General features: G+C 44.6%; 1 protein-coding gene and 1 long non-coding RNA gene across 2 annotated transcripts in view; one reads left to right on the top strand and one right to left on the bottom strand.

The window, feature by feature from the left end:
• Window positions 1-18,994, top strand: part of SLC24A3 (solute carrier family 24 member 3) — a gene marked incomplete at its 5' end in the record, with an annotated part of 155,135 nt that overhangs the window by 46,994 nt on the left and 89,147 nt on the right. The window lies entirely within an intron of this gene.
• Window positions 11,134-17,301, bottom strand: LOC309538906. Its single transcript, XR_014222484.1, has 2 exons — window positions 16,231-17,301; window positions 11,134-13,293 (listed from the first exon to the last, which is right to left on the bottom strand). It is a non-coding gene; the product is annotated as an uncharacterized lncRNA (long non-coding RNA).

The raw sequence follows: 18,994 nt of genomic DNA, 5'->3' as shown, positions 1-18,994 counted from the left end.
AGAATGTGTGCTTTCATTTAAAATGCATCTCTGGGTTATTTGTGGGGCATAGGAATTTGTTCATCTCCCCTCCCCCAAAAAAATATAGTCCGGCCCCCCATGAGGTCTGAGGGACAGTGGACCGGCCCCCTGCTGAAAATGTTTGCTGAACCCTGAACTGTTAAACATTCTGAAAATTTTTATTTCCTATTCTGGGTTTGTTTGTTTTTTAAGAGAATTCTGTTGTTTACTTTAGATGCAGGAAATGTCAGTTACACATAGATTATTTGCTACTGTTAAAGCATTTCATGAGTCTTTTTCTATGTATGCATAATGCATATTTCATAAAAAATTCACCTTACTGCACCTCTGTCCTGAATTATGTGGATATAACTGCATGCCAAACCTGCTGAACAACACAGAGCTGAACATCTGTATTTCCCCCACCCCCAATTTAATCTTAAAACGATCCCACACTGAACAGGGGAGATCCAGTAAACCTATCTACATTTATAGTGCGCTTTAATGTATTTGGTGAGAAATCTCAGGATGACCCCATTACTTTCTCATTTTACTTCTTTTCCTACTTAGGGTAGCCTTGAGTTTAATGAACATGGCTAACTTAATTTCAGTGGGTCTACTCTGAGTGAAACTTAGCTGATTATAGCCGTCATTTTTATAAATGCAGTGACTTGAAGTCTTAAAAGAAATATGAGAAACCACCAATTTCTTTAGACTTAACTCCCCAAATGTGGTTATGAAATTTATCAGTACAACCCTTCTTTTCAAAAGGATCTGTTAACATATAAGATAACTGCAGCCAGTGCTTTTTTCCTAGAAAAATAGGAGCCAGCTCTCACCATGAAGTTGTTATAGTCAGTGCCACACCTTTTAACAAACAGCAACATAAAGAGTTGTCAGTACTGCGTACCCCTGAGTACCCCCAGAAAAAAAGAAAAAAGCACTGACTGCAGCCTGGATGATTATTAGAAAATTTGCAAATTTAGTAACATTTAAGTTAACTGCAGCCTGGATCATTACCTGGATGGCGATTATTAGAAAATTGGCTAATAATCATCCAGGTTGCAGTTAATTTATGTTACCATATCCTTTTGGGAAGAAAGCAAGGGAATCCTTCAACGAAAAATCAGTAGCACAGCCAGTGATGTGACGTTGCAGAAAATAAGACTTTAAAAGTTAATGTCACAAGGGGGCAGGCCATGGTTGGTTGCCTTCAGTTGACTGCAGTGAGTTTTGTTTGGGGGGGGGGAAGGAGTTGTTGGATCAAGTTAGCATATCGATTCATATGCTGTTGGTGGGACTGTGTGTGTAATAAAGGGGAGCCACACTGGGGGGAAGGTGTTCTCTTATTTGTCTTGGTGTTAGTTTTAGTTTGTTGGTTAGCTTTTCTAGTAAGGCTCTTTCTCATACAATTTGGTACCAGTGGTCCATGTTCTCTCCTGACAAGTCTCTCCACTGTCTAGCTATGATGCTCCAGGCTGAAAACTAATAAATGAATAAAAAGAGAACATACCCAACATGATGCTGACACAAAAAGCTCACACATACACTATGTAAAAGAATGAAAGTTTACTACCCCACGTCTCTCGCCTCTCTCCTCCCCTTCTCCCCAACCTTATACTGTAAAAAGGTAAAGGTAAAGGACCCCTGACAGTTAAGTCCAGTTGCGAATGGCTCTGGGGCTGTGGCGCTCATCTCGCTTTACTGGCTGAGGGAGCCGACATTTGTCCGCAGACAGTTTTTCCAGGTCATGTGGCCAGCATGACTAAGCCACTTCTGGCGAACCAGAGCAGTGCACGGAAGCGCCGTTTACCTGCCCGCCGGAGCGGTACCTAATTATCTACTTGTACTTTGATGTGCTTTTGAACTGCTAGGTTGGCTGTATACAACATTAAAGTCTCACATCAAATATAACTGATCTATAGAAAAGACTTTATGATCTTTATGATCTGAAAATAGAGGCAATGTATGTACTTCTGTAACCCAAAAAATCTTAATAAAAACAATTTTAAAAAGTTAATGGCACAACATAATATAGTTTGACATTCTTTCCTAAATTGCTTCAGTTTCCCAACATGTACTGTTTTCACACAGGATCGTTTACATGGATGTGTGCTCTCTATCTCCTGCCACAACGTACTGGTGTAGGATAATTGTTGTAGATGAAGTGTACCTAAGAGACAGTTGTAGGCCCTTTAAGGTGGTTTATTCAAACGAGTCATGTTATGTTATGACCTGGGAAATCATACATTTTTCACAGTGGCAACTTCCCTGGAAAACTCCATAATTTACCTTTGGAAGTGTGGAAGTTGCTGTGAATTTCTGGTTGATGTATCACACTACGCAGTGGTAGAATGTACCTATGAGTCTTTTTAAAAAAACCATTAGTAGTTCTAGAGCTTACAGTTCAGTCCTGTGCAATCTCACTTGATTTAGTAGGGCTTACTCAGATGTAAGTGTGCATAGGTAAATGTGCCCTAATTGGACAACATCTGTCTTGCAGCATCCCAAACATTCATTTGGCGGGCTCCACCATAACCAGCGATCTCGCCATTGATGCTGATCTGGAAAAGCATATTGGCAAGGCTGCGACAAGAGTGGCTTGCTTCTCCAAAAGGGGAATCGGAGAATGTGATGCTAACAGTGCTGGATTACCAAATAGGCAGAGTAGGCACTGGACTTTAGGGGCCCCGCAACAATGGATCAAAATAATATTGATTTGGTTTGTTAAAATTATTGGCTGGTAAAATAAAAAATGTATTAGAAGATAATTTGTGAGGAGGGGGGTGAGATTTCGACTGCCCAGGGGCCTCCACAGGGATGCTAACAACCAATGCCAAGATAAAGGTCTATGAGGCTTGTGTATGGAGCACACGTCTTTATGGATGTGAGTCATGGGCAACTTACATCCACCAGAAGCGACGCCTCAATGCCTTTCATGTGCACTGCATCAGGAATATTTTGGGCATCACGTGGCAGGACAAAGATGTGCTCTCCCAAGCGAACATTCCCAGCAAGTTTGCACTTCTGTCTCAGCAACACTGGAACAGATCTGTAAGAACATAGGTACTTCTTCACACACAGCATTGTTAAGCATAACATTGTTATGTTATGTTAAACATAAGATGTAGTGGCCAGCAGCTGGATATCCAGAAGGGGATTAGGTGCATTCATGGAGGATGAAGTTATGAGTGGCCACTAGTGGTGGTGTGTTCTGAATACCGCATGCTGGGGAGTACATGTAGGGAGAGTGCTGGTCTGCTCAGCTCACCCTTGCAGGTTTCCCACAGGAATCTGTAGAACAGGGAGAACAGAATGCTGGACTAGATTAGATGGGCATTTGGTCTGATTTAGCATAGCTCTTCTTATGGTTGTATGTCATGGATCTCTGTCACCTTGTTTTGTTTGGCCTTAGTGTTTGAGATATTAAGATCTAAATGTCTTATATACAGAATTATTGCTTTCCCCCTTTTTGCCATCCGGTGAAAGCAACTCCGGATTGCTGCATGATTTATTTGTGGAATCCATTTCTTGGTCTGAGATTCAATTGCAAATTGGTCACCAGCAGGAGGTGGTATTGTTGACCTGGTAGTTTTGCACTCTTCTTGCCCTGCTCTGCCAAAGCAAATATTCAGATGCTGCTAGGGATTACTCTTCTTCCAATCCCCAAAACGGCCTTCTCAGAAAATAGCATGTGAAACTGAAAATAGAGATAAAAGGCTGAGATCTGAAAGAAGACATTTCTGTTTGTTGATTGATGTTAGTCCCAATGAATTAATTCCATGATGTAACAGGCTCCCTACAAAGAGGAGAGCAAGGGAATACAGATTAAATTGATTAAGAAAGGATTCAGCTGAGCTTGGGGGGTGGGTGGGGGGGTGGAAGGGAGACTGAGAGACAATGCTGACAGGGTAATGGGAACATCATCTAGCTATTCGAGACTGAAATAAAGAATAATATTTATTAAGAACTACCGAAATTCCTGACATGACAAGCCAGGCAGGGGACAGAAGGAGGGTGTGTATACTGCAAGGACTTTGGGTGTGTGCGCATCTTCAGTTAATATGCATGCTTTCTCAAAAATATCATTTTCAGTGAAGGCAGGAACACAGGCAGCCATTTATTCATATGGGAAAAGGTGAAGGAGTAAGAGTGTGGATGAATATCACAGTTGCAGTAGCTGGAACAATACTCCCAGTGTCTAGGGAAGAGGACAGATTTTTCTCATCTTCAAAGACATGCTGATTCTTTGAATAAAGTAAGAGAGATGCCACTGGGACAATAATTTTAGTGAATTACACCTTGCTTTCCCCCCAGCTACTCTGGGCGGCTCCCAACAGAATACTAAAAACACGATAAAAGATCAAACATCAAAAACTTCCCTAAACAGGACTGCTTTCTTCTAAAAGTCAGATAGTTGTTTATTTCCTTAACATCTGATGGGAGGGCATTCCACAGGGCAGGCGCCACTACCAAGAAGGCCCTCTGCCTGGTTCCCTGTAACCTCACTTTTCTCAGTGAGGGAACTGCCAGAAGGCCCTTGGAGCTGGACCTCAGTGTCTGGGCTGAATGATGTGGATGGAGATGCTCCTTCAGGTATACTGATCCCCCCCACCCACTCACCCCCTGTCCCTCAAAAACAGTATTTCTATCTTGTCAGGATTCAACCTCAATCTGTTAGCTGCCATCCATCCTCCAACCGCCTCCAGACACTCACGCAGGACCTTCACCGCCTTCACTGGTTCTGATTTAAAAGAGAGGTAGAGCTGGGTATCATCTGCATACTGATGAACACCCAGCCCAAACCCCTGATGATCTCTCCCAGGAGCTTCATATAGATGTTGAAGAGCATGGGGGAGAGGACGGAACCCTGAGGCACCCCACAAGTGAGAGCCAAGGGGTCTGAACACTCATCCCCCAACACCACTTTCTGAACATGGCCCAGGAGGAAGGAGCGGAACCACCGTATAACAGTGCCCCCAGTTCCCAGCTCCTCTAGATGGTCCAGAAGGATGTCATGGTCAATGATATCAAAGGCCACAAAGGGATCCAGCAGAACTAGGAAACAGCTTTCACCTTTGTCCCTAGCCCACCGGAGATCATTGACCAGCACGACCAAGGCCAGTGACCCTGGTGTCTAGGGCACTGGACATACGTTCTGTCTCAAAGTTCAGCCAGTTTCTCTTGTTCCATAGAATTCAATAGAAGCTACTGAGAAATAATCCACCCGTACCTGTACAGCCGTTTCCAGTGCACACTAGATTAGACCACTATGGCTGAATCTGCATTGATATAAAAAACATTGTGAAAATGCTTTTTAAGAAAATGTTGTAAAGTATATATGGAATTTGTCATTAGCTCATCAGCGCAATCAGGTGTCACATTTGCATAATGCACTTAAAATGCACTTAAAACTTTATATTTGCAGTTGTGTAGCTGAGTCCTATGAGCAAGGTTTAGGCTGCACAAATGACTTATGCCTGGACTTACAAAGGGTCATAAAAATTGATACCATAACTACTTTCTTCTTTATTTTAGGATTTAAAATAAAATTAGTGAACATTTGGGGGGTGGGCGGGAGATTTATACTACTGTGAAATAAAATAATTCCTTTATAGTCAGTTAAAGACTGGTCCCAAGACTGAAAAGGTAGTACTAGATGTCCTCGCTATCTGTGTCTTCTAACTTCGTTATGTGTGCTCATTCATTTTCACATCTCATTTCTGGATTTGTTGTGGTTTTCTGTATTGTTAATTGGCAACGTGGGAAATGCTCTTTCTGAATAAAAGTGAGCCCAGCCTAGTATTTACAGATGGGAGGGTCTACTGCAGCCTGCCATGGAATCTAAGACCAGTGCAGTCTTGACTCTTTTCTCCATGTGGCTCTTTGATCATTTGTAATGAATCTCATGTGACTGAGAAATTCTCCCACCAGACTTTTAGTATGATCTTGACCACACATATTTGTGGAACTTGAATTGTAAGCAAGTCTTTGCAGGACTTTTATCAGAGAGGGAGGAAATCTTTGTGTTCTAGCATTCCTGCACGGTTACTGATTTGTATATTAACACAAGGCAATCTCTTCTAATAATCTCACATGTTTTCTGTCTCGGCCACAGACCATCGGCTAAAGGCCCCATTGGCGAAAGCGCGCCTTGGGTTGCAACCTGTTTTGGTTTACAACCGGACCTCTGGAACGGATTATGGTTGTAAACCAAGGTACCACTGTATTACACAAGGCTCTGCTCAGAGACAGCTCCCTCTTCGTCCACTCCCAGCAGCGCAGGGTCTGAGCCTCTGCCTGGCCAGCTGGCATCACGACACTCTGCCTCCTCAGAAAGAGCATCTCCGCCTCAGCCTGCCTCGCATCGCCTTTCCTTCAGGGGGCAGCGGCAGCTCTTTCTTCTGGGCAGATGTCAGAGGGGAGCGGGCAGCTTCCCTCCAACGTGCCTCGGCCGCCATGGGGAGGGAGGAGGACCACCACGTGCACTGCCACACCCTGTGGACAGGTACCTGGGTGCTTCCTGGGCGCAGCAGCCATTTGGGGGAGAGGAGGAGCACTCTGTGCAATGTAAAAATCTGGCTCCCCCCGCCTCTTGCCCAGCTCCAATACCGGCTGGGCAAAAAGCATTTGGGAAGAGGTACCATGAGAGGGAAATCATGAAAGGGAGAAGGTTCCTGCATTGCTCAGGGCCCCTCCAGACTGATCTTTTATTGCAGGTGGCCGTCACCCTTCAGACATTGTCGGGAGGGGGTGCAATCAGGTGTTCCCACAACAGGCTCCCATTGGAATGCCTGCAACCTCTCTGGGCGCAAGGAAGCTGCCTTGACAGCCCCCTTGCATGCTGCAGCCAGACTCCGATGGGAGCCTGTTGTGGGGGCGCCTGATTGCACCCCCTCCCGACAATGTGCCCAGGGCGACGGGGCCCCCCCCCAGCACTTCACACAATCAAGCTTGATTTTCACCTTCATCCTCCTAAAAGCACTGCCTGATGCATTCCAAAATTACCTACTCCTCATGATTTTACTTTTGAGATGCACTTTAAGTAGATGGCAGGTGCTAGAAGAATTCTTGTGGCGGTGATGAAATCACATATGCATCTCACAAATGTTTTACTTACCCATGTCTGTTTTTGAACAAACATATATTAAGTGCTGTAAAATGTTGGATAATTGGGTCTGAAGTGAATTTTGATGAGTTTTGAAAGTTGGCAACATTTCCCTTAGAGAATGTTTTGAGGGAAGAACATGAGACATAAGCTAAATGTGATTTTGGTAGATCTGTAACCTTAAATATGGAACAGCCTTAGTGATGCAGGAAGTGTGGTGAGGGATCTGATTTCAAACAAAAATGGGGTGCATTAGGGCTCCTCCAGCCATCCGTTTTGTTGCACATTCATGATGATTTGTGCTCAAGATGCTACTGGAGCAGTCACACACAATCCAGCATTCAGTACTGGTTGTTTGCCTGCAAACCTTTCCAGTCGTCCACTGTTTCATTTCCAGCCAGTGTATATCCCATAAAGTCATGATGAAATCCTATATCTTTTGATACCACAAATGTTCTGGTTTATTTTTGTCCAACCTTTGATGCACAGCAGCCTCCCTGACAGCAATAATGTGGCTTCATCTGGAAAGTCTCACAGAACAAACTAAAGCAGAGTAATTTCACCACTAATGTGCTATCATCAAGAATGTGTCACATAATACACCTGCAATAAAAGATCAGTCTGGAGGGGCCCTGAGCACTGCAGGAACGTTCTCCCTTTCGTGGCTTCCCTCTCATAGTACCTCTTCCCAAGTGCTTTTTGCCCAGCCGGTACTGGAGCTGGATTATGGAGAACAGCACTTGGGAGAAGTTGTCAGGAGCTGAACTGGAGCAGGGGAAGGGTGTACTCCACACTCACCATTTTTGCTTTTAAAATCAGAGCCCACTCCTTTTCCCCATGTCATTGGGGCAGTGTTTAAACAAGTGTACTTGTTGCTATCATATCCAGCATGGCCTTGAAGCTGATGATCCTGTGTCCTTTGCTTTAACTTTGCTCAAATAGCCTCACTCCTAGCACAGTCATATCTGTCTACGGGACTGACTGCAGTTTGTGGGAATCTGAAAACCTCCATTAGACAACAGAAATTAGTGATTGTCCTCAATATTGTTCTACAACCTAAGTGATTGATTTTATGCCAGTGACTGTTGCAACCTGCTTTCCGCTATAGGAAAAATGCTACAGGATCTTTGTGCATGTAGCTGTGTTAGAAACTGGGTAGAAAAGCTAGGAGCCAAATGGCTTCTGAGACCTGGGTTGTGGGCAGCAAAACAGAACATCTAGTAGCCACTGGTGGGTGGGTGGGGGTTTGGCAACACTTTTTATGTATTATTTTGATAAGCATGAATTAATATGCAAGTGACACATTCTTAATTTAAGCAGAAATTATTAATACATGTATAATTTTGTGTTTATAATAAAAATATTGGTACCATGCTTCAGTTTTCATAGGGTTGCCATATGTCAGGAATTTCCCATGCATATATGAAATTCTGCAGTTGGCAGCAGTGTCCAGTTGGAAATCTGCCGAATGTCCAGGGAAATCCAACCCCCCCCCATAAAAATAGCTCAAAAACAACCTTTTTGCAATTTTGCCAAAACTCTTTGGCCAAAGAAAGCTCAACAACCTTTCTGTCTGGATTTTTACTGTTTGAAATATGGCACCCCTAGTTTTCAAAACACTACTCTTTATTGTTAAACTCTTTAACATATTGTCTATCCTTAACATACTTCAAGGCTTCAAAGCACATAAAGGTAAAGGTACCCCTGACCGTTAGGTCCAGTCGCAAACGACTCTGGGGTTGCAGCGCTCATCTTGCTTTATTGCCCGAGGGAGCTGGCGTACAGCTTCCAGGTCATGTGGCCAGCATGACTAAGCCATTTCTGGCAAACCAGAGCAGCGCACAGAAAGGCCGTTTACCTTCCTACCGGAGCAGTATGCATTTATCTGCTTGCACTTCGACGTGCTTTTGAACTGCTAGGTTGGCAGGAGCGGGGACTGAGCAACGGGAGATCACCCCATTGCGGGGATTCGAACCGTTGACCTTCTGATCGGCAAGCCCTAGGCTCTGTGGTTTAGACCACAGCACCACCATTTCAGTAATCCTTGATTGTCAGCCAGGCATAAAAATGACGCCCAGACTTTTTCAAGTGCTCGCAAATGGATAATCTTTAGGCACAAAATGTGCCTGGTGACCTGCTAATTTTGAACCCTGCTATGTAAAACTCCCAATGGCTTAGTTAAATGATTGGGAGCTGATTTGTGGATTTCCTATGTCTAACTGCCCCTCCCTTTTGACTGCAAATGCCTCCTGGCCTGCCCTTGTTAGGCTGAAATACTTAACTGCAGTTAAGGCTAACCAGGATCCCTTCATAACCATGATTTGAAATTAGTGATCAACATTAAGCAATAAAAAGCACTGTCTGTATGTGCAGGAGTCCAAGCTCTCAGGGCTGGAACAGTATATACAGTTCTCTCCCCTGCAGCCACAAACAGTGTGGAATCCAGTGTGGTGCAGTGGTTAGAGTGTTGGACTAGGACCTAGGAGACAAGGACTGAAGCTCACTGGGTGACCTTGGGCCAGTCATTGCCTCTCAGCCTAATCTGCTTCACAGACTTCTTGTGGGGATTAAATGAGGAGGAGAAGAACCATTCACACCGAATCAAGCTTCTTCCAGGTCTATGATTTCCCACATGTCAAGGAGGGGGTCGCGTTCCCGAGTCCTCCCTCCAAGCTACGAATCAATCACATGCAGGCACCAAACGGGTTACCAGGCTTTATTGGCTTCTTCTCTGGCACCATCTATAGAACATCAAACAGCACGTCTAAAACACAGCGTGTTCTCTCCCTTCCCCCAGCAGGTTAACTCAAAGACTTATAGAGGATGGGGAATACTGGCAACCAGCCAAAGCCATCCCATGCTTCCACTTTGGGGACTAATTGTTACCACCTGCCACCCAGCAACACTTGCTCACAGGATCACTACTTCATGACACCACACATCCACCTTGTACCATCCAGAGGTTCAGGCATAAACCCACATGAATTGTATACAACCTGGTGCTTTGGTGCATCAAGAAAACAGCATTTATCTCCTCATACAGTCTTGTTTTTCTCTCTCAGACACTGTCAAGCAGTGACATATTCTGCAGACAGATTGGAAAGGATCAACAGGGCTGGTGCTATAATTTGTGTAATTTGCATAATTTATGTTGCTTCCACTGAATTGGCAGAATTCAGTATTGCAGCTTCTGAGTTGCAAAGGGTGTCCCTGGCTGAAGACACCTGAATCTGAAGAGCACATTTGGTCATTAGATAATCCATCTTCTTGTGAGGAAGAAAGTAGAAGGGGGAAGCAGAGCCCTAAGCACTTCCCTCTTCTACTTTCTTAGGGAAGTGCATCGGCCTCTGCTTCCCCCAACATCATTGGCGCTTCTGGAACTTCCCGTGGGACGTTACAGCTCCAGCCCAGCTTTCTGCAACTACTTCTAATAGTGTGTTCCAGCTTCAGTCCAAGAGTAAATGGGAACATTAGCATCTGAACCTTTGAAACTAGTACTACTGTACAGAATTGAGTGCATAAATTGAATGCAGTCAATGAACTTCCCGTTACCAACTAAAGGAAGTTGACTCACCCTTTTGTGGTACTGCCTACCTGTGGATCATCAGCTGCCTCTGTGCACAGCAGTAAAAATCAGACAGTAAAAGAAAGTAGAAGAGGCAAGGAAGAGAGGCATGTGGAGAGGCAAAGGCACAGCAGTGACTGGGAATAGGTGAAGCAAATACCCTTCTCCCATCTAAATTGTCTGACCTAGGAGGCGGTACCATTACCACTAAAGATGACAGGCTAACCCCACGTTCTTTCTGGAGATTGATATTAATTCCCCCGAATCTCATTGATTATAACTAGCACTTTTAAAAAGGATAAGTAAAAAGGGCCACGAAGTTGTTACAGTAAGTGCCACACTTTTAACTGTTACGGGAAATTCTGGGTGCAGGTTTACTCTGCTGCCCTGCTCATCGGGGTGCCACTCCCTGTGGGTCTTTCCTGGTCAGCAAAAGCAGGAATCTCCAGCAAAGTTAAAGAAGCAAACAGTGGTCAGTAGACCTGATTTTTATTGTTGCAACAAGGTTCAAACACCACAAAAGAGTAGGAACCCCAAGCATGGGGTTGCATGGACTTCTAAGACCTTCCCTCCCTTCCCATAATACAGTTCAAGAAGCATCATCGATACATCATCAATACATCACCAACATGTCATAAAGAGGGAGGGGATCTCTTGAGGTTACATGAGCTCAACCCCCAGTCCTGTTATCAGATACAATTCCCAGTACATTTTAAGTACCCACCACCTAAAGAACAATAAAACTATTCACACCCAACCTTGCCCTCTGGGCTTCCTGAAGGTGGGCTTTGTGAATACGTGACTTCAGCAAACTCCATCAATGGATATCTGTCTGGTCCATTGTTACCTACTGACTCTGTGCCTCAGGGATTATGGAGACAAGGGAAGCCCTGGATTTCCCTCTTCCAGAGGAGTTATTTGCCATTGGAACCAAAGAAATGATTCTATATTGGATAATTGGAGGAAACAGTACTGGTACATGGTATCCACTTATTGCTACAGGTTTTTATAGACAACTTTTCTGAGCTTCTTTGTTGTTGTGTATGTATGTATGTATGTATGTATGTATGTATGGTGCCTGTGTCAATGGTCATTGTCCTGGCCTTAGTCAGAGGCTGTGGTGGGGACTTGGGATTTTGGGGAAGTTGTTTAACTGCGCCTCCCCGTTCCTGGTTTTAACATCACATTTGGGAGGTGGGATGGGTGCCAGTTCTGCATACCCCAGAAAAAAGCACTGATTATTACATGGGCACTAGTCACAAGGAATGCCTCCCAGCACTCTCAGGGCAAAGAAAGAGACATATACAATTGTTTTATGACCAGAGAAGTGGAGGTTAAATGACACACTGTCCAAGAGAAAAGATGGTGGCCCAGCAAAGCTATTTACAGTTCTGGCCACCTCAAAATGGATATTGTAGAATTAGAAAAGTTTCAGTAATGGGCAATCATGAAGCAACTCCATTATGAAGAAAGATTGCAACGTTTTTAGTTTAGAGAACAGGCAAGTGAGAGGTGACATTATAGAAGTTTATAAAATGATGCCTGGCACAGAGAAGTTTTTCTCCCTTTCTCATTGCACTAGAACTTGTGGGAATCCAGTAAAGCTGAATGTTGGAAGATTCAGAACAGGTAAAAGAAAGTACCTGCTGCCAAGAATCATTTCCATCAACTCAGCTTTTAGAAAAAAGGGGGGGGGGAGGAGACAAGCTTTGGATTAGGAAAACCCAGCTGAAATGTACACAGTACATTTGAACAATGTTTAAGGAAGTCCAGTGACTCCTGTTTGCCTGTAACCCCTCTCTAACAATTATGTAAAAAAAAAAATTTAACAAAATTTGTAGACCTCTTGACAGTAGTAAAACCTCTAACCTCTAACATTATCTGCCTATACAAAGGGAGCGTTCAGAAGTTTTGGCAGGCAATACACCTGGCTACTGTTCACCTAGTGAGTGTGATGCCCCGGTGCATCTTTGAGGGGGGGGCAGGGGGCATGTGTGGCAGCAGATTGTTCAAGAATCTCAAGTTCAAATGTTTTTGCTTATTGATCGCCACCAAAATAATCCAGGGCAAATTGTAATTTGTAATGGAGGCTTAGCTCGCTGAAGGCCAACTCGGAGCTTGTGGCATTGAAGCAACTTTATCTAGCCTCTGGAGAGCTTTTCTTATTGCATTGCAATTTCATTCACATCTTGGAAAGGTAAAGGACCACTGCCAAAGGTCCGCCGCTTGACAGGATCTTTCAGGAACACATTATTTCATCTGCTGTGTGCCGAACCTCTGAAGGTGATGCCAACTGTATTTATAGGACCTAACGTGGTTCTCTTTGCTCTATTTCCGTAATTGTTTCAGTTAATTGATTTAAATTTGCAGCCCTAGTATTACTGCACAAAACTTCATATTTCCAAAGTCCCATGGGTTAATAATAGTGGCTTATTCTCTCAGAGCAGAGGTGCACAGTCTTTGGCTTCCTGGATGTTGTTGAACTCCACTTCCCATTATTCCTGAACACCGGCCATGCTGACTCTGGCTGATGGAGTACACCAACATCTGGAGGGCCACAGGTTCCCCACCCCTGTTCTGAAACCTGCTGGTACTGCGAAGTAGATATTGTGGCTTAAGCCTGTTGAGAAAAAGGCATGATGGACATGCAGGATACAGCTGACCCCTGGCACTAACAACGCTTTCAAGGGCTAAACCCTTAGCATCCACGACATTTTCATACCCTCCAACATATCCAGGCAAGAAACCAGGATGCACGTTTTCCGCGTCATGTTCCTGGGTGAGTCGGGTGACCTACATGAGAGGGTGGCCCTGAAAAAAGCACTTTTTCAGGGGGAGTTTGTGTGAGATCACAGCACCCAAAATGGCTGCTGTGCTCTCATGTGAAAAAATGGGGTGCCCTGGTTTTCCCAGGACAGTTGCAAGGTGTGGTATATGGGTATGCTGTGGTGGCCATGAGCACAAAGCTTCAGTGAAATTAAAGGGTGTGTTCACATTACTGCCTTAGAGCACAGTGAAGTTGTTGTTTCTTCCGTGTATTTCACAGCTCTTTCCCCCCAGCTGTTATATTTGTTTCTGTTTGTATTCACACCAGGGGGGCATTGAGGGGTGGGGATGTCCTTGACCCTATACAAAGGTTTCATGTCTTGGATAGACATTAATAAGGAAGGGATTAAGGACTCCAGTTGGTGTGAAGCTGGTTTAAGAAACAACACATCAAACGGTAGTAATTTTTAACAAAGTACAGAATATATAAACATTTGGATAACATTGTGTGAACACGGATTAAAAACCCAGCACTGGAAACTCACAGCAAATGGGAGAGTGAATACAGTCTTAATTGGACTCTTCTTCTTAAGTGCAGCCAAGTTCCCCCCCCCCCCAATGGCAACACCCTGCCTCAGTTGCTTTGTGTTTATGTGTATGAAGAAAGTTCTGCTTCTTTTTTTGACGTGTGTCACGTCTGCAAAAATACAGAAAAGCTGGGTATGCAGATTGTGTGTGAAGCATTGGCCATGCAACAAAAAGACAAATGGCTCATGAAACAAGCAGGCTGTCAGGAGATCTCAGTGAAAATGCCTTGAATCCTGGCGCTAAGCTCATGAGGACACAGGGCATATCCAGACTGTGAAACCCGAAGCTCTGGTGATGTGCTTGTTTTTTGTCTACCTTGACAGCCTTATATCTTCCTTGCTCTCTGCCTACTTGTGCCTTTCATGACTGTGTTTATTTCAGTTAATGGTTGTTGAATCTCACAGCATGGACCAGACTCTTCTTAAATGGTGCCAGCTAGTCTAGTTCCATTGATTTATTTGGAGGTATCCTAATGAAAGTACTTTAGCGCATCTTGATCCAGCTTCATTAATGGCAGCGCTGCAGTGTTTAGACAATTAATTGGTTAATCTATTAAAAACTTTTGGTTAACCAGGTGCCCTGATTAATCAGACAACAATATTGGAGGAAATTAACTATTTTTACTCCCAAGTATTTAAAACACGGATGGTAGCAGCCATCCTAGAGGAGCCATCCTGCCCTCTCTCATACCTATGAGTGGGTGCCGCTATTAAGACGATACCTTCTGCATGCCCTCCAACATCCCTCAGGTGAAAATAGGGAGATCCATTCTACATCATGATCACTGCTTGCGCATTTCCTCCTAGTCAAGAACAAAAGTTATTAGAGGAAACACACAATACCACAATATTTCAAGCACAAAAATCTTTGAATTCATATATTGCTTTCAGGGAAGCCGGAGGGGGGAAGAAAACCCCAAATCAATGAACACAACTCTCTCTCTCTCTCTCTCTCTCTCTCTCTCTCTCTCTCTCTGTGTGTGTGTGTGTGTGTGTGTGTGTATAGATTGTGTGATGTCATCATGCATTTATGAGTAATTTGGAAGCACAACAACTTTGAGTAACCGTTATTGTTGCAATTGTGCAGGTGTATGATATGAGGTACCCCAATGTTTATTTTGGGGACCAAGGACATGCAGACCTTTGAGTCTGAGGATACATAAAGTTTCCTTTTTTTAGTGTTTTAAACTTCTGAGAAAATTAGGAATGTGTTAGCGACTGCAACAACTTGGTGCTGTGGTGAATCCTGGATAGATCAGCTACTCCTACAGCCTCCCCCATCTGTCAGGTATCCCCTCCGCCAGCTGTCCTGGGACTCCCCTTCACCCAAATGTACAAAATGGGGAGACTCATCAGATATCAGAAGGTCTCACCAATGCAGCTCATGGGACAGATCAATGCCTTTGCCCCTTCTGCATGAGAAGCCAGACAAGAAGGGGCTTTGGAGGGAGGTGTCTTTGCTTTGGATAACCTCTCCCCACCTCCACACTCCCCTTTCTCTCTAGGAATCTAGTCTGATTTGTTTTAAGCCATAGAGAGAGCCAAGCTGCAGGATCAGAGCTCTCTCAAAGAGGAAATGCCCGCTACACAGAGAGGTGGCAGTGGCTCAGAGATACTTCAGGTTTCCAAACGAAACTGGCAATGAAAGATGAGGCAGCAATGCAAAGAAGCTGGGCAGGGGCCTAAGAGGCTTGAATGTAGAGCAGACCCTTCCTGTTGTGTGCAATGTTACTGAGCAGCTCATAAGAGCCTGCAAATGAGAATGGCTGCTTCTCTCTTTCCCTGGCCAGGAGGTGGAAGGAGCAATGAATCAAAAGGTGGAGAAAGATCTGAGATTTTTTGAGGGGAGGGGAGAACAGGCTTGCATTTGGGAATTTGGGACTCTGCATGACAAAGTGAGAAGCCAGGATGTCTTAAGGGTTTTCATGAAGGTCTTGGCATTTTTGTGACAATTGGAGACTACGTATATATCATAGTGGGGGCCCTTCAAGACCCCACTGCTGTTTGAGTAGATCTGAAAACTAGGCTTCTGCTGGTTCATCACTCCTAGGATTTAGCTCCTGAACTCTTTTTTGTTTACAGGATTTTGTTCCTGGCACCCAGTGCCCTTACTATGCCCTTATTACGGTCTAAACCGACAATTTAATTAAACAAACAAATATGGTAAATAGTTGGTGCATACCCAATTGTTACTCAGCTGTTACCTTGATCTTTTGTCATTGGACTGAGGTGCTTAATCTACTGAAGCTCCACTTTTGCTCATGGAGCAGGTGAATTCCCAACTGAGCTGAGATTTACGTTCAAGGATTCTAGAATCAAGACTGTCCAGTTGACAGCACTGACAGGTCTCCTTGGCAACCATTAAAGCACCTAAGAAGAGGAAGGAGGAAACATGGGTAATAAGGCCTGATGTGTCAGGCACTGAGTCCTGGCTAATGTTGGTTGTGGTCCAGCACACAGCTTGTGGATGAGGAGGGTGGCAATTACACAGAGAGAATAATGACAACAACAAAGCTGTCCACTAACACAGCCTCCCATCAAGAGCATCGCCCCTAAACAAAGCAAGCCACAAAAGAGACAAGAAGCTCCCCAGAGCAGTAGTTCATGGCAGAATCTTTTCATCACTGTTCCTTTGTCCCCAGAGTTTCCAGAGCATGAGACAGGCCCAGGCCTCCTTCCTTTTCAGAGATGGGACCATTTACAAAATGCTCCTTCTCTAACCCTTTTCTAGGTTTCCTTATTCACAAATGTAGTCCAATATGTTTGCCAGGGTGGGGTAAGGGACAAGTCAGAGTATGTTCCTGTTTCCTCCTTTCCCATCAGGCAGCTGAATATTTGAGCTTCCCAAATGGTGTGAAAGATTGTTTGAATTAAATTTCAAATATGTCTTCATATAGAAATAAGAAGCCACTGTTTTTATATTTCTAGATACAGGTAGGTAGCCATGTTGGTCTGCCGTAATTGAAACAAAATTTAAAAATTCATTCCAGTAGCACCTTAGAGACCAACTATCTGAAGAAGTGTGCATGCACATGAAAGCCCATACCAATAACAAACTTAGTTGGTGTCTAAGGTGCTACTGAAAGGAATTTTTTAATTCTGTTTTTATATGTTATGGCAATAGGTTAAAAGCTGTTACCAGCAACTTGCCTGTTTGCAAACATTCTAGGGACTAAATGGGTGGCTTGGATGCCATGAGACATTCAGAAATATTCTGTCTTCCTAGTTTAAAAGCAGTAACCAAACATAATTTCTCTGGGCCCAGTACAAGCATATAGAGCAGAGAAACAAAGATAAAGAGAAACTTGGGGTAAACTTTTCTCCAGGGCCTCGGAGCAGAAGGAAGCTTCTGCCCATGAGACGGCCCATAGCCCACGTACTGAAAGGAGAACTCACTGCATCCAGTGAGACCAGTCGTCTTCCATAGATTCCCACAATGAGGATGTCCACGAGCTTCAGATCGATCCGACCGACACCACCGCTCCCAAGCTACGAGTACATCGTTGAACCAGCGATCATCTGACACACCTCAAGGGACCTGTGCCAGCTGCGGAGAAAACCACGAGCATTGGACATGCAGGTTTCGGTGCGCCACATGTTGCCATTGTGGGAAGACTGGGCACATTGGTCAAGTCCGCTGCTCCAAGACCTCCGGAGAACAACCCAAGCAACGTGTTCATGAGGCCTACATAGAGGAGGAGTTACAGTCCATCTCTCCATCTTAGAGCCAGTAGCTTCGGGAACCTGGGAAACCCCAATGGTCACACCAGTTAAGCTGGACGGCTCAGTTCATATCTGTGGTGATTACAAATGCACCCTGAACCAGGCCTTACAGGACCACGCATACCTGGTTCCAGTGGTGAGTCACGTGTTTGCAACCCTGGCTGAAGCCAAGATCTTTGGGAAGCTGGATTTAGCGCAAGCTTATCAGCAGCTAACTGTTGATGAGGCCACCGCAGATGCCCAGACAAATGTGACTCATAGGGGTGCTTTCAGGCTCAAACGCCTACAGTTTGGCGTTAGTGTCACTAGGGTTATTTCAGAGCCCAACAGACCGTCTCCTTAAAGGGATCCCCGGAGTCACGCCATTTTCTGACGATGTGCTGATTGCCACATCATCAAGAGAGGACTTTGCCGCCAGATTACGGATAGTGCTCCAATGTTTCCATGCGGCAGGACTTAAGGTAAAACAGAAAAAGTGCCTGTTGGGAGTGAGCAGTGACAGAGAAATGGGTGCTTGGGGAGATTCTGTGCCCAGGCCAGGGTGGGAACCAGACAGGTTTCCGGTGACTGAGTTACCACAGCAGGGCAACTTCAGGTCGGAATCCTCAGTGGCTCCATCGGCAGTGACTCCTTCGGAGCCGGCCTCCCTGACCGCCCCACTCAGACCGTGGGTACCGGAGGAACCTCCTGGGTCACCCACTCGGGCACAGGAACTGCGATGGTCCCAGGGGGAGCAGAAAAGGCCAGCATACCTTGATGACTATGTTTGTTCCTTTTGTTAGGAAGTTGGGGGGAGGAGTGTTATGTATTGGGTTTAACACATTTTATGTTACAAGGCGCGTTCTAACCAATCGTATAAGCATTGGTAGACGAACGTTCTAATGGCTAGTAAGCGCATGGACTTTCAACTGTCAACGGTCAGTTCATGCTCAGCATTATTATTGTGTTGTCCAGTCAGTTCAGTTCTTGTCTTCCTAAGAGTGAGCTGTTGTCACTGACAAATATTGAATAAACATAGTTGAGGATCTTATACTGCCTTGGGCTTCTGACTTTTTCCGAACATTTAACAGTAGACCACAACATGAGTCGACAATGTGATTCTGCAACAAAAAAAGCTAATGCTATTCTAGGCTGCATCAACAAAAGTCCCATCTCTTGATCAAGAACCACTCTATTCTGCCTTGGTCAGACCACACATGGAGTACTGTGTCCCATTCAGGGTAACACAAGTTAAGAAGGATACTG

This window comes from Podarcis vaucheri, assembly GCF_965113315.1.
Source record: "Podarcis vaucheri genome assembly, chromosome: 8".
In the NCBI taxonomy this organism is placed as follows: Eukaryota; Metazoa; Chordata; class Lepidosauria; order Squamata; family Lacertidae; genus Podarcis; species Podarcis vaucheri.
The sequence above is the reverse complement of the archived record's forward strand: the minus strand, read 5'-3'. Positions and strand labels throughout refer to the sequence as shown.